Here is a 12,140-nt window from a genome sequence, read left to right on the forward strand (position 1 = left end):
AATAAAACACATCACACTGCTATATACCGCTGTTTCTCAACTGCTCCTCAGCTTTGGTGAGCTGACCTGCACTGCACACGGCGTGCAGTCTGTCCGGTTAGCCCGTTAGGTGGAAGGTATGGATTGACATGTGTTCTCTTCAAGCTTTCGGGTACGAAACCCGGCTTAATCTTTGAGATCTAAGCCAACCTCCCAGTTTTTCTTCGTCATAGACATATCTCTATTTCTTTTTGTATAGACATAGAAAGTGGGTGTTTATCAAAAAGTAATAAGACGAGTAAAAAATTTTCGACTTCCAGTTCTAGCATGCCAGATGATTTCGCCTAAGCGAGTAAAGAGAGAGAGAGAGAGAAAATTGAGTATTTCATGTATGCAATATGCAAATCTAGGCGAGTAAATTAGCGAAGCTCTTAATTATTTTGCATAGTCGCCCACTGAAGAACAGAAAGCACCGTTAATGACGACGATTATTTACCTATCGCTAAATGAACGTGGAACAGCATCCATAATGTAACTGAACTAAAGAATGAGAGAACAACTATGCCACGAAAAAGAAAGGAAGCAATAAATAAAAAAAAGAAAGATGCACGCACTCCACGAGCTATGGGAATCGGTTTAATGAAGATTTAATTGGCGTTTACGAAGAAAAGCTGTTACTTAGCTACCATTTCTAAGTACAGAGTACGCGACCAAGCTAGAAACTTTTTCACATGAAAACGCCTCACTGACCATAAACAAAGGGCGCCCGAACGTGCTAATACCGCGCATGACGACGACGGTACGACGACGCGGCATGAAGACAATGGGATGACCGCGCAGCAATGAATACTATATATATATATATATATATATATATATATATATATATATATATATATATATATATATATAGAACGGCCACGATGGCATGCTGACGACTGTGTGACAACGACTCAACGACGACGCTGGCAAGACGATGTTCGAATGATGACAAAGGCCACGACGACGGCAGAATGACGACGGTGGCGCCATAACGACTTCATGACTACAATAGAATGACAAAACTGAAATGACGACCATAGAGCGACTACGACGGCAACACGGCGACGGTATGAAAACAAAAGTATGACGACGGCGGCACGTTAATGATGGGATGACTACGGCACGACGACGACGTAATTTCGACGACGGTATGATAACGATGGTGTGTGGAGGGTGGCGTGATTACGATGACAAAGTGTTTATACACTTTGTTATCCCACCGTCTTTATAGACAGTGGGACGATGACGATGGCACGGCAACGAAGGAATGGTCACTACGAATTTAATGGGATGAAATGACGAGGACGGAGGAAATGACGACAGAATGACGACGACGGTGCGTTTTTGTAAGAGCTCACGCCGGTGCTTACGCACTATGAGAATAAATTTTAATGCGAACAATGCCGAAAGTACTCCAATGCGTTGTTCTGTTCCCATGTTCACCTATGATTTGTAACAGTGGGTTAACTCAGATTCCAGGACATACACTTGGGACTACTACGGGCTGAAGAGAGAGTGCACGTTGCGCTTCCATGTAACTGAGCGCATCAGGCGTCATGCTATTTTCTGTCGCGTTTGAGTTTATGCTGATCGTGCTACACTACCTGCCACCCTAGGACGCCTCGGTGCGCGCTATATCGGGTGTCGGTTTGCTCTATGTCTGGCCCCGACCAACCAGAAGCCAGCCCCCGCAAATTCGGAGAAAGAGGGAGAGGCAAAAAAGAAAAGCTTCGCTTTAAGAAGCGCATTGCATCAACTGCAGTTCAGGATCGGGATAATACAGTCGATCACTGTTAATTCGACCCTTCCGGGACCGCAATACATGTGGGGAATGTTCTGATAGGTTGAATTAAAAAACGGTGGTAGAATTAATCAATTAACATATTTTGTTGCTCGAAGTAGTCTATAATGTCTTAATGTCGTCTCATGAATTTCTTGCGTGTTCAAGCTTTAGTAACCACTGCGCTTATGAGGGGACGCCCATGGGGGCCGAGTTAACCAAAGCCGTTTGCTTTCGCTTTCAAACTAAACGAGCTTTTCTTCCATAGAAATGTATGGTTTCTCGCCTGGACTTTCCCATGTGTTCAAATTATGCGAAAAGTCCGATTAACCAAGGTCGAAATAACGAGAATCGTTATTTTATCACACACAACGTACATGCCTGCCTGTTGAAAGCTTTGCTTATGAAACGTTTTCACTGATCAAGTTCCTCCCTACAAAAGCATCATAAACGCCGGGCATTAAACACCGCGTTTAGTGAAACGGGAAAACGCAGGGCACAAAGAAGCTCGCACAGCTGTCGTCTTAAGCTTTTAGCAGGCGATTAAGATGTCTGTACTAGTATGTTGCACTTAAGATGTATAATAACGTGAATGAGCCAGGAAATTGGCACGTTTACTGTTACTGCAATTTATTGTTGCATGAGTACCATGGAAATATCCCGGTAATAAAACCTCCCCCGCTACTACTGACCCTGTGGAAGCGATGTCGATAGCTGAAAAACCAAGTCCAGCACCATAGTTTCTAACGACAGTGTAATGAAATCAATTTAAGTTAATTAACGTTCCTATGTACATAAAATGCCACTGCCCCGAATAATACGAAGTGTGAGTGTAAATAACGAATATTTCGGCACACTGGCCCGTTCCCGGGCTTGGCGTCACATGTAACATACCCAACGGAAAAGTGCGAAAGTGAATGTCCCAAAGCACGACGAAAATTTCTGCCGCAAGCCTGATATCTTGTCGCAACAACAAATCTTTCTCTCTTATCAGAAATTTGCGTAGCCCTGTGGAAACAGTAAGATGTTAAACTTATGATATAAATAATTGCTGTACTTACTACAAGTTAACTTTTTTGTGAACGCTGTAAGTACACGCGTTATTCTGCATACAGAGGTGACCGTTTGCGGCTGCGCTAGCTCGCGTAGACTACGAACTGCTCTCGGAACTGGCTACATTGGAATGAACACCTCACCACTGCTAGCCGCACAGGGTTACGAAGACAACGCTACACTTCTCAAGTGTAACAAACTTCTTCAGACAGCTTTAGTGCCACCTTATAGCTTGTGCGGACAGCTCACATGCACACGTGTACGTGTGCGGCGTTCTATTTTTTCTTCTTACCTTTATGCCTGCCCTCAGTGCACACTTGCGTGTGGGCACAGAGGGGACACAGACTAGACTTTCTCCGTGTTTGACCTCACTGCTTTTCTTTTATTTATTTATTTATTTATTTATTTACTTATATATTTATTTATTTATTTATTTATTTATTTATTTATTTATTTATTTATTTATTTATTTATTTCTCCGAGTTCTGAGGTCCAAAGGGGAGGGTATGATAAAAAACAGTAAGAAGCTCAAACTTCACCGTGGTCACTTGAACATCTTGCATAAGGGCACACAAGAGGTGCGTCAAAGATCACCATCATCAGCCTGTTTTATGTCCACCGCAGCACGAACGCCTCTCCCTGCGATCTCCAATTACCCCTTTCCTGCGCCAACCGATTCCAGCTAGCGCCAGCGAATTTCCTAATTTCATAGTTGCACCTAGTCTTCTGTCGTCCTCGATTGCGTTTCCCTTCTCTTGGTACCCATTCTGTAACACTAATAAAGATAGCGTATATTAACACAAATGAAAAAATTAATACAGAGCGCATCTCACGATGGACTGTAGATGGTAACGGGAATGACAACCAAGCAATGTAGCGACAGATCACATTCATGAATTCACGTTTATTTTCCATATATAATGGTAATTACGAGGCTTTCATTGTAACGGCTATATACCAGATACTCTGATATCGTCCCACGTTGCTATGGCACTCGCTTGCCAGGGTGGCCCATGAGCATGAAGGCACGACGACGACTTAATGACGCTGACGCAGTGACGATCGATTGACGAAAAAGGAACCTTAATCGAACTTTACAGTCGTATAACGGTGACGACATGATGATATTGAGATGTCGTTATTTAAATTATGACGACGGTATAACGACGACGCAAGAGATGATGAAGACTGTATGGAGACGATGGCGTGACGACGACGTTATGACGACAACCGAAAGAAGAAGCGCCACCAAGACGGCATGACGATGACGGTATGACGACGAATCCATGATAGCGCCTGTGTGACGACGACGCAATGATGATGATGGTATGACAGCGGTGGCGTAATCACGATTGAATGATGACAGCATGATTACGATAGAATGACGAACAAGGAATGACGTCGATGGATCGACGAAGGTGGTATGACGACGACCGCATGACGACGCCATGACGAGAGTCGGACGTCGAAGTTACAATATGGCGATGAAACGTCCGCGACGACATAGCGACGACACTATGACAAAGAACGCATGACGACGACTGTATGACGATGATGGCATGACAATGGTATGAGGACAATAGAATAACGATTAGTGTATGACGACAAATGGCATGACGATGACCGTATCACGAAACCTGTATGATGAGGATGGCGTGACAATGATGGCATGACGATAGCCGGAGGACAAAGCTGGAGTGACGATGATGACACGACCACGAGAGCATTACGACGGTCTGACAATGGAGGTATTATAGCGACTGTCTGACTATGACGGCGTGACAAAAGCGGCACAATCGCGATAGATTGGCGACAGTATGATTACAATACAATGACGAAGAAAGATCGACGTCAGTTGAACGAGAAAGGCTGTATGACGACTGCATAACGACTACGGGACGGTGATGACGACTGCGTGACGACTATGAGATGAGGTTACTGAAGTGATAAGAATGATAAAACAACAGCGTCACAACGACGGCATGACGACGATGGCGTGATGACGACGGCAAGACGAGAGTAGTATGACAAAGTTGGAATGACTACGACGCAACGACCACAACAGCATCACGGCCCCGAACACGTACCCAGTGGGCCAATCTATTAGACAACTTGAACCACTCGGTCGGAGTAGAAGCAATGCCGACGGTACTATGACGAGAGTCAGATCACGAAGCTGGAATTACGACGATGGAACTACCACGTTGGCAACACGACGGCGCTGTGACAACGAATGCATGATGAGTGTGTGACGACAATGGGGCGACGACGACAGCATTAGGAGAGTTCGATGACAAAGCTGGCATGACGGCGATGCATTGACCACGACAGCATCATGACCACGAGGACATACCTAGTGGCCCAAGCTCTTAGACAACTTGGGCCATTCGGTTGGGATAGAAGGCGTGGCGACGAAGGCCAGTAGAGTAAGGTATCAAGAAGCTAGAATGCCGATAATGGAACGACCACGGTGCATCACGACCAGGAGCACACACCTAGTACACCCCAAGCAGGTAGATAACTTGGTCCACTTAGTCGTAGTAAGAATGAACAGACAGACAGACAGACAGACAGATAGATAGATAGATAGATAGATAGATAGATAGATAGATAGATAGATAGATAGATAGATAGATAGATAGATGTATGTATGTATGTATATATATATATATATATATATATATATATATATATATATATATATATCGTTAGAGCCTATTGTATGCAGTGAACTTGTCAGCTACAAATGGCCAGACTTGGTGAGGGGGTCGTTAAGGGGGCCTTCCGGGGGCTATCTATCTATCTATCTCAAATGCTATCGCTGATTCTTTCTGTTGCCTACGTTATCGCCGAATCCCGTGTAATCAAATTGTATGCACGCTGCCAAGAATGTATATTCTGAAAGGCACGTGGGCAGCAGCGTTTACGCTGGGACCTTCAACAAGTCGTGTAATGAAAGCCGGCGCGTGAGACCTGCAGATCATAATTGAACTATCGACGCATGCCACTGCTGTTGTTCGCCGTCACAGCAGCGTGGCATGTGGCGGACGTGTTTCTGCGTTTATGTGCCGCACGCCCCCGTCCAGCAGTGAGCCAAGCCAAGAGAGCGCTAGCGTTGAAGTCTGTAGCCTCAGGTTGAGCTAGAATCAGGCTACAAAAACCGCGGAAGTAATATTCGCTATGTAAAGTAACGCACTTTCGTTGACGTTTTTGCATAACAAATTGCAACAAATGAGAACAATTTTTGAAACGCCTATCGCGTTCTCCGGTAGCTGCAACTACAGACAGTCGTTGCGCGTCCGCCTCAGCACGTGCCTAGACTAAAAACATTCGAACTGAACGAGACAGCACTCCAAGTCTCGGAGCGTGTGCACTTTGGGCCCGTTTGCAATGGCTCCGGTCAGCACCCGCCGAAATTCCATCCTTCATATTTTATTATATCCGATGTTCCGAAAAAAAAAACTTTCTTTAGACAAGGAAATTTTTTTTAGTGCGCAATTCGTAGGAAGGAAGAGAGAAGGCGACAGGACAGAGCACCCACTGTCCTGTCGTCTTCTTCCTTCCTTCCTTCGATTCCGATTTCTGCGATGAAAAGATTTTTCTTGTCCAAAGAATTTTTTACCAACCAGCCCAACCAGCCACACTTTTGGCAAGAAAACATACTTTTTGCTGTGATGAACGTTATACATTATGTCCGATGTCTGACCATTTATACGTCATGTATGATGTCTTCAAGTTAGCTAGAGGCTTGGACGAATGCCACCGTAACATTATTACATTAAAGAAATGGCATTGCAGACCTGGCGAATTATGGGATCCTTACCGTGCTTTCGGTATTGTACAAATTATTCAACAAGGTAATTTCATTTAGAGTCAGGGCTACAGTTGATTGCGATGAACCCAGAGAGCATGCTCATGATATGTCTAATTGCCTTGCAGGAATTAAGGAAATGTTCGAGCTGGTTAGTGAGTTTTTTGAAGCTGTGAAAAAGCAGATTTACCTAGGCCATGTAGTCATAACGGGGAAAGCGTATCACGGATCATGATGCAGAAATTTCCAGGTGAATAACAATGGGTCGGTCCCAAGTTGTAACGGGTAAATTAGTGATATCCTCGAAAAGAAAAGTATGCAGTCAGCGAGAGTACTGAACCACGGAATTGAAACTTGGAGGATAATAAAAGGCTTGAGAAGAAGATAATTATGAATCGTGAAATTAATTAGCTATACAAAGAAAAATAACTTTGTAACGTTAATGGGACAGGAAGACAGCAGCGTGAATCAGAGAGCAAGCAGGTGTAGCTGATATTCAAGCTGAGATTAATAGGAAGAAGTAGTGTTAGGTACATCATGTCGTACGTAGAAGAGATAACTAATGGTATTTTAATAGTAACAGGAGGCGCCAAAGGTAGGGAAACTCAGTGGAGCATGGTAGAGCGTTATGTGGTGTGACGGAAGCGAAAATTTGCAAGCGAAAATCGGCAGAGGCAAGACTGAAGAGGTTGGAAATCCTGCTGTGGACATAATATAAGCTCAAAATGATGACGGATCGAAGAATTCACAGTCGATGAAACAAATATGGCGGAAACCGGACCTGTATTCCGAATACTCCTGTTACGTAAGAGCCGTCCGCGAATGGTAATCCCCGATGTAATCAACTCGTTAACACGCCGAACACTATCGTGAGTGACAGGCGCCTGAACTCCGGTCATTGAGTAAGTACTCACACGCAAGACTAGGTTTTTCGTAACACGGAACACGAAATTTAGTGAGACTGTGTTGGAACCGAACGGACATAACGTGCGGAAATACGGGATGAAATTCAGAAAGGTATCCGTTCGCACGAACAGTCTGGCGCTAGCTCGTTGGCGTCGCTAATAACGTGTTAGCTGTCCCGATCGCACCATGTCTATTATTTCAAATTATTCTAGCTTACCAATTGGTTTCCGAACACAAAGCCACAGGCCGAATTCACAAGGCGTTTTCGTTTCTGTGGACTCTTGAGTCAATGACCGAGAGCTTTCTCTGGAATAATATGTTCGGTTATTACTATGAGCACGGCTGCCTCATACTATTAAGCGTGCATACAAAACGCCTGTTGGTTACGGACGCGCTGCCAGTGTTGTACTAATTGATTGGTTCAAACATATACAGTGGAGGAGAAGACAACAAAGAATTGCAGAGTTCGAGACAGCGCGCCGCAACAGCCGTACGTAACCCGTTTCTGTGCCACTGTTTGTACGTAATCCGTTACCGCGTCTATCACGCTTCACCACAAGTGACGCGAATAAATCCGGATCACGCCAAAAACGAGTACACAAATGACAGGGGTGGGCATGGGAGGGGGCAGCAGGGTCCTTCCGAAGGCATCGCCTATGTGACGGCCCCTGGAAACTCTATACTGCGCCGCAGAAACTCAGTCGGGGGCCCCTACAACAACAAACGGACACTGTGGGGGTGCTTATGAGCGAGCTAGGCGCCTCTGCCGTTAACGGCCTTCGAAACCAGTCCAGTCGGCGGGTGTGGTGATGCAAATAAGGCGGGCCGCACGAGCTCGCTCTGCCTGTGCCCGACGAGATGGGCAGATCGCGGGTTGAAGGGATGCCGGGCTCGCTGCCTGCATGCAAATCGGTCGCCGTCCTGCGTTTCGACGTCGAAAAGGGTGCAAAACGAAAAGAAACGCACGATAAAATGAACGGAGAAGGAAGACGAGGGGCAATAGCCAAGCGAGAAAGACTGGTAACGAAGGGGAGGCGAATTTGATGTTTTGGGGCGAACTTTTGTGGCGAGCTGTACGGGTGTTGCATGCACGCATGCATGCTCACTACGGACATCGCGGTCGTTGGTTGTTCGCGTTGCTTATGCGCTGTCAGCGCCATGACTGCTCGCCTGAAGGTCTTTGGCCTCGTTATCCGAGAGGATTTAAAGCGTTGACACGAAACGCAGACGTGCGCCATCGATTGCAGAGACCGTTGGTTCGGGTTTTAGCTCGCGTGTTCTTGAATGTTTTGCCATGCCGCGTTAGAAGGCTACTGTTATTGTTTTCTTTATATACCTAATTTACTCTTTGGTCACGCAACCCTACATGAACATTTTATTCATGCTTTATAGGAAAGCTGGAGAGGGTTACATGTGTATAATGCGTCGAACGACCACAGATTTGGAAATAATGTACCTCCAACCGCGAGAGCTTTAAATGCAAAGGATTCGCGAAAAAAACAAATATCATATTTGATAAACTATGCCTCCCAAAAGTTAAAATTTCAACGACTACTTCCAATTGTGACTGTCGCACTGTACCTCTAATTCCAGATCAACCTTTTAAGATTCTGACGCCTTACGAGCCAAAACCAAGATTTGTTTATGAGGCACGCCGTATCGAAGGAATCTGGATTACTTTCGACCACCTGGATTTCTTTAACGTGCACCCAATGCACGGTAAACGGGCGTCTTTGCATTTCACCTCCATCAAAATGCGATCACCGCGGCCTGGATTTGATAACGCCCTTTTCGCTTTTTTTTCTTCTGTGTGGGTGGGCTCCAAATATATCTGAAAAAAAAAACACGAGTCATTCCACTCTGTGAAGGGGGATGACCAGAGAAGCTGTTTAGCATACGACACCGAGGTGATACAGAATTTTGAACATAGGTATGGACCCATTTACCGCGATTTTTATATACATTCGCGTGGACGACGGGACCGCCACCACGGGAGAGCGGAAAGATATAAAGAGATACACAAGCGCTTGGAACGCCGACAAAGAGAGGGCGGCGAGAACTTGGGGCCGACGCTGGTTGAAGTGTAGTGTCTGTTCTTATCAGCTTAATAGCTGATACGGATTGTATTTGGAGCCAAGATATCAAGCTTATTTTTGCAAGTTGGCAGACTGCTTGAAGCCTGCTGCAGCTGCGCCGCGGGTCGGCCTGGTATTGTACTCGGGATCGGCCCACGGTTTTTGGTCTACGGACATGGATCCGCTGAAAACTAGCCATATACAGCTTCGCTGTGAAAAGAGCAATAGAGGATGAAAGCGACAACCTCGTACGTTGTTATCGCAGTAATGTGCATAAGCGTCTGTACATTCATATTATTTCGCGATAGTTTCCAAACAGCGCAGTGCTTTCAATGTTGCTGCTCTTTGTGCTCGAGTCTAAAGACTATATCCACAGGAGTAAGCATGTTATATGTAGGTTCGAATCTGTAGCATAAGTGCTGTGAAAATGTGTACAGACGGTGGACAATGCAATAAGGGATCCGTGCGAGCGTGCCAAACTGCATTCTGGTGCTCCTTCTGTCGAGACCGAGCATTGCGCGTGCGCGTCCTTTCATGCCCGTGTGCCTGTCAACACACCCACTTTTTGCCGGCCCGCTGCCGAAGTCACGATGATTGCAACATATTACGCTAGGAGAGCGCTATCCTTTTCGGCCGGCGGAGTCCGCAGTGAATTGAAACATCAGCAGAAGCCGACACCACTCTCCTAGTTTAACATTCTGCAATCGTGGCAAATGCGACAGCAGGCTGGCAAAATATGGGCGTATGGGCAGGAACACGAGCACGAAAGAAGGCGCATGCGCAATGCCATGCCTCGACAGAAGGCGCTTGCTTCCTTAAAGGGCTCGGAAATGCAGTTTGGCGCGTGTTACCTGATCCCGTGTCATCTTATCCCGGCCTGTACCTTTAACAGAGATTATCATATTTGATAAGAATCCATAAGTGATACCGAAGCGACATAGCTATCATGCATAAATATTGGGTCGGGATAATTAAAGCAGAGATTCTATTTCAATGCCGTTTCTTTTCTCGCTTCGTCAGTGACCCGAACTAGCTGTTCTTATAGCTCACATTATAATCGAGATTGGGTGGCTATGAACGATGATTGATAAGAAAGCAATAGAATCGAGCGAAAAGAACCCTTACACTATATAAAACCGACCCCGACTTCGAACTTGTCGACGGTTTGTGTACACCTTGTATACTACCAGAAAGCTCAAGAAAGGCGCCGAACTAGAAAACCCAATGCAGCCGTAAGGTTTTTCAGAAGATACAAAACAGCGAGAAGGTAAAAGAAATGAAAAAAAAAATTGGGGGGTTTTGTTTGTCAAAAACACGATCTGATTGTGAGGCACGCAATTTAGTGGGGACTCCGGATTAATTTTCACCTTTCTGAGGTTCATTAACCTGCTCGTATATCTAAGTACACGAGCGTTCTTGCATTCGGCCCCATCGAAATGTGGCCACCACGATCGAGGTCGGACTCGTTGACCTCGAGCTAAGCAGAGCAATGCAACAGCCTCTAGGCTGTAGCGGTGGTTAATGCGTTTTCTCTTTGGTAAGCACGTATACTTGAGATGTTAGGCGCGAAGTCGGCCTTAGACCGGGAGATCGAAGACTATGATACTGAAACTGCCTTTCTCTGGCAGTGCATCCCGTTCAAAACCAGCCACTCACAGAAGTCAACATTTTATAAGTCAACGTTTCGCGTATCGGCGTTCGGGATCATACTACCAACGCGAGAGAAACTGCAATGTATATGCTCCCTCCTCTCCCTCCCCCCTTTTTTTTCATTTTCGTTAAGCAACGCTCCAATGTCGCTTATCTGCGCATGGGATGTCTTGTTTTTCCTCGTTGCTTGTTTAAGGACAGACTCAGCTTACTTGTAGATTTTATTAATACTCGCGGCCTTGCCACACAGAGATACTGGGAACCTGGCCTCACAGTTCATATATTCGCAGGACTTGAACTCTTCCGCAGTACCTGAAGGAGATAGATTTTAGCGAGCATGCTGCGTCTTGTCCGGTGCGCGTGATTGATCTAAACTCTAGTCGTCACTCTCTCTCTTTTACTCCCTCATCCCCCTCCGCACGTGCAGGTTAGCAAACTGGATGTAGTCTAGTTAATCTACCAGCTTTTCCTTCGTCTCTTTATATTTCTACTCGCTGCCTTACGCACCCCCTCCCCCTTTTCGCTAACTTTATCAGTTTTCTCGGCAGGCGTCTGACAAATGAATAAACATTTTACGCCAGCGCATCCACTGCTTCGCGAACAGCTCCAGCAGGCGACCCGCAGAAACTCATCCAAAGTTGAAACACGGGAAGAAAGAGCAGTGTTCTGGGTCACAGTCTTCGAGAAGAAAGTATACAGATATAAAAGAAATGAAATAAAAATGAAATAAACACGCAAGAGATCAAAGAATTCGGCATCCACCACTTTCAGCGCACAATATTGACTCCGCGGGGCCGTTCTTGTCTACAAAACTCGCTTCCTGGCCCCGTATGGGGTTATAAAG

At 45.6% G+C, this 12,140-nt stretch overlaps 1 pseudogene; it reads left to right on the forward strand.

The window, feature by feature from the left end:
• The first annotated feature begins 9,626 nt into the window (after nucleotides 1-9,626).
• Nucleotides 9,627-9,808, forward strand: LOC142573521 (U2 spliceosomal RNA; annotated as a pseudogene).
• The last annotated feature ends 2,332 nt before the right edge of the window (nucleotides 9,809-12,140 follow it).

This window comes from Dermacentor variabilis, chromosome 2 (assembly GCF_050947875.1).
Source record: "Dermacentor variabilis isolate Ectoservices chromosome 2, ASM5094787v1, whole genome shotgun sequence".
NCBI lineage: Eukaryota > Metazoa > Arthropoda > Arachnida > Ixodida > Ixodidae > Dermacentor > Dermacentor variabilis.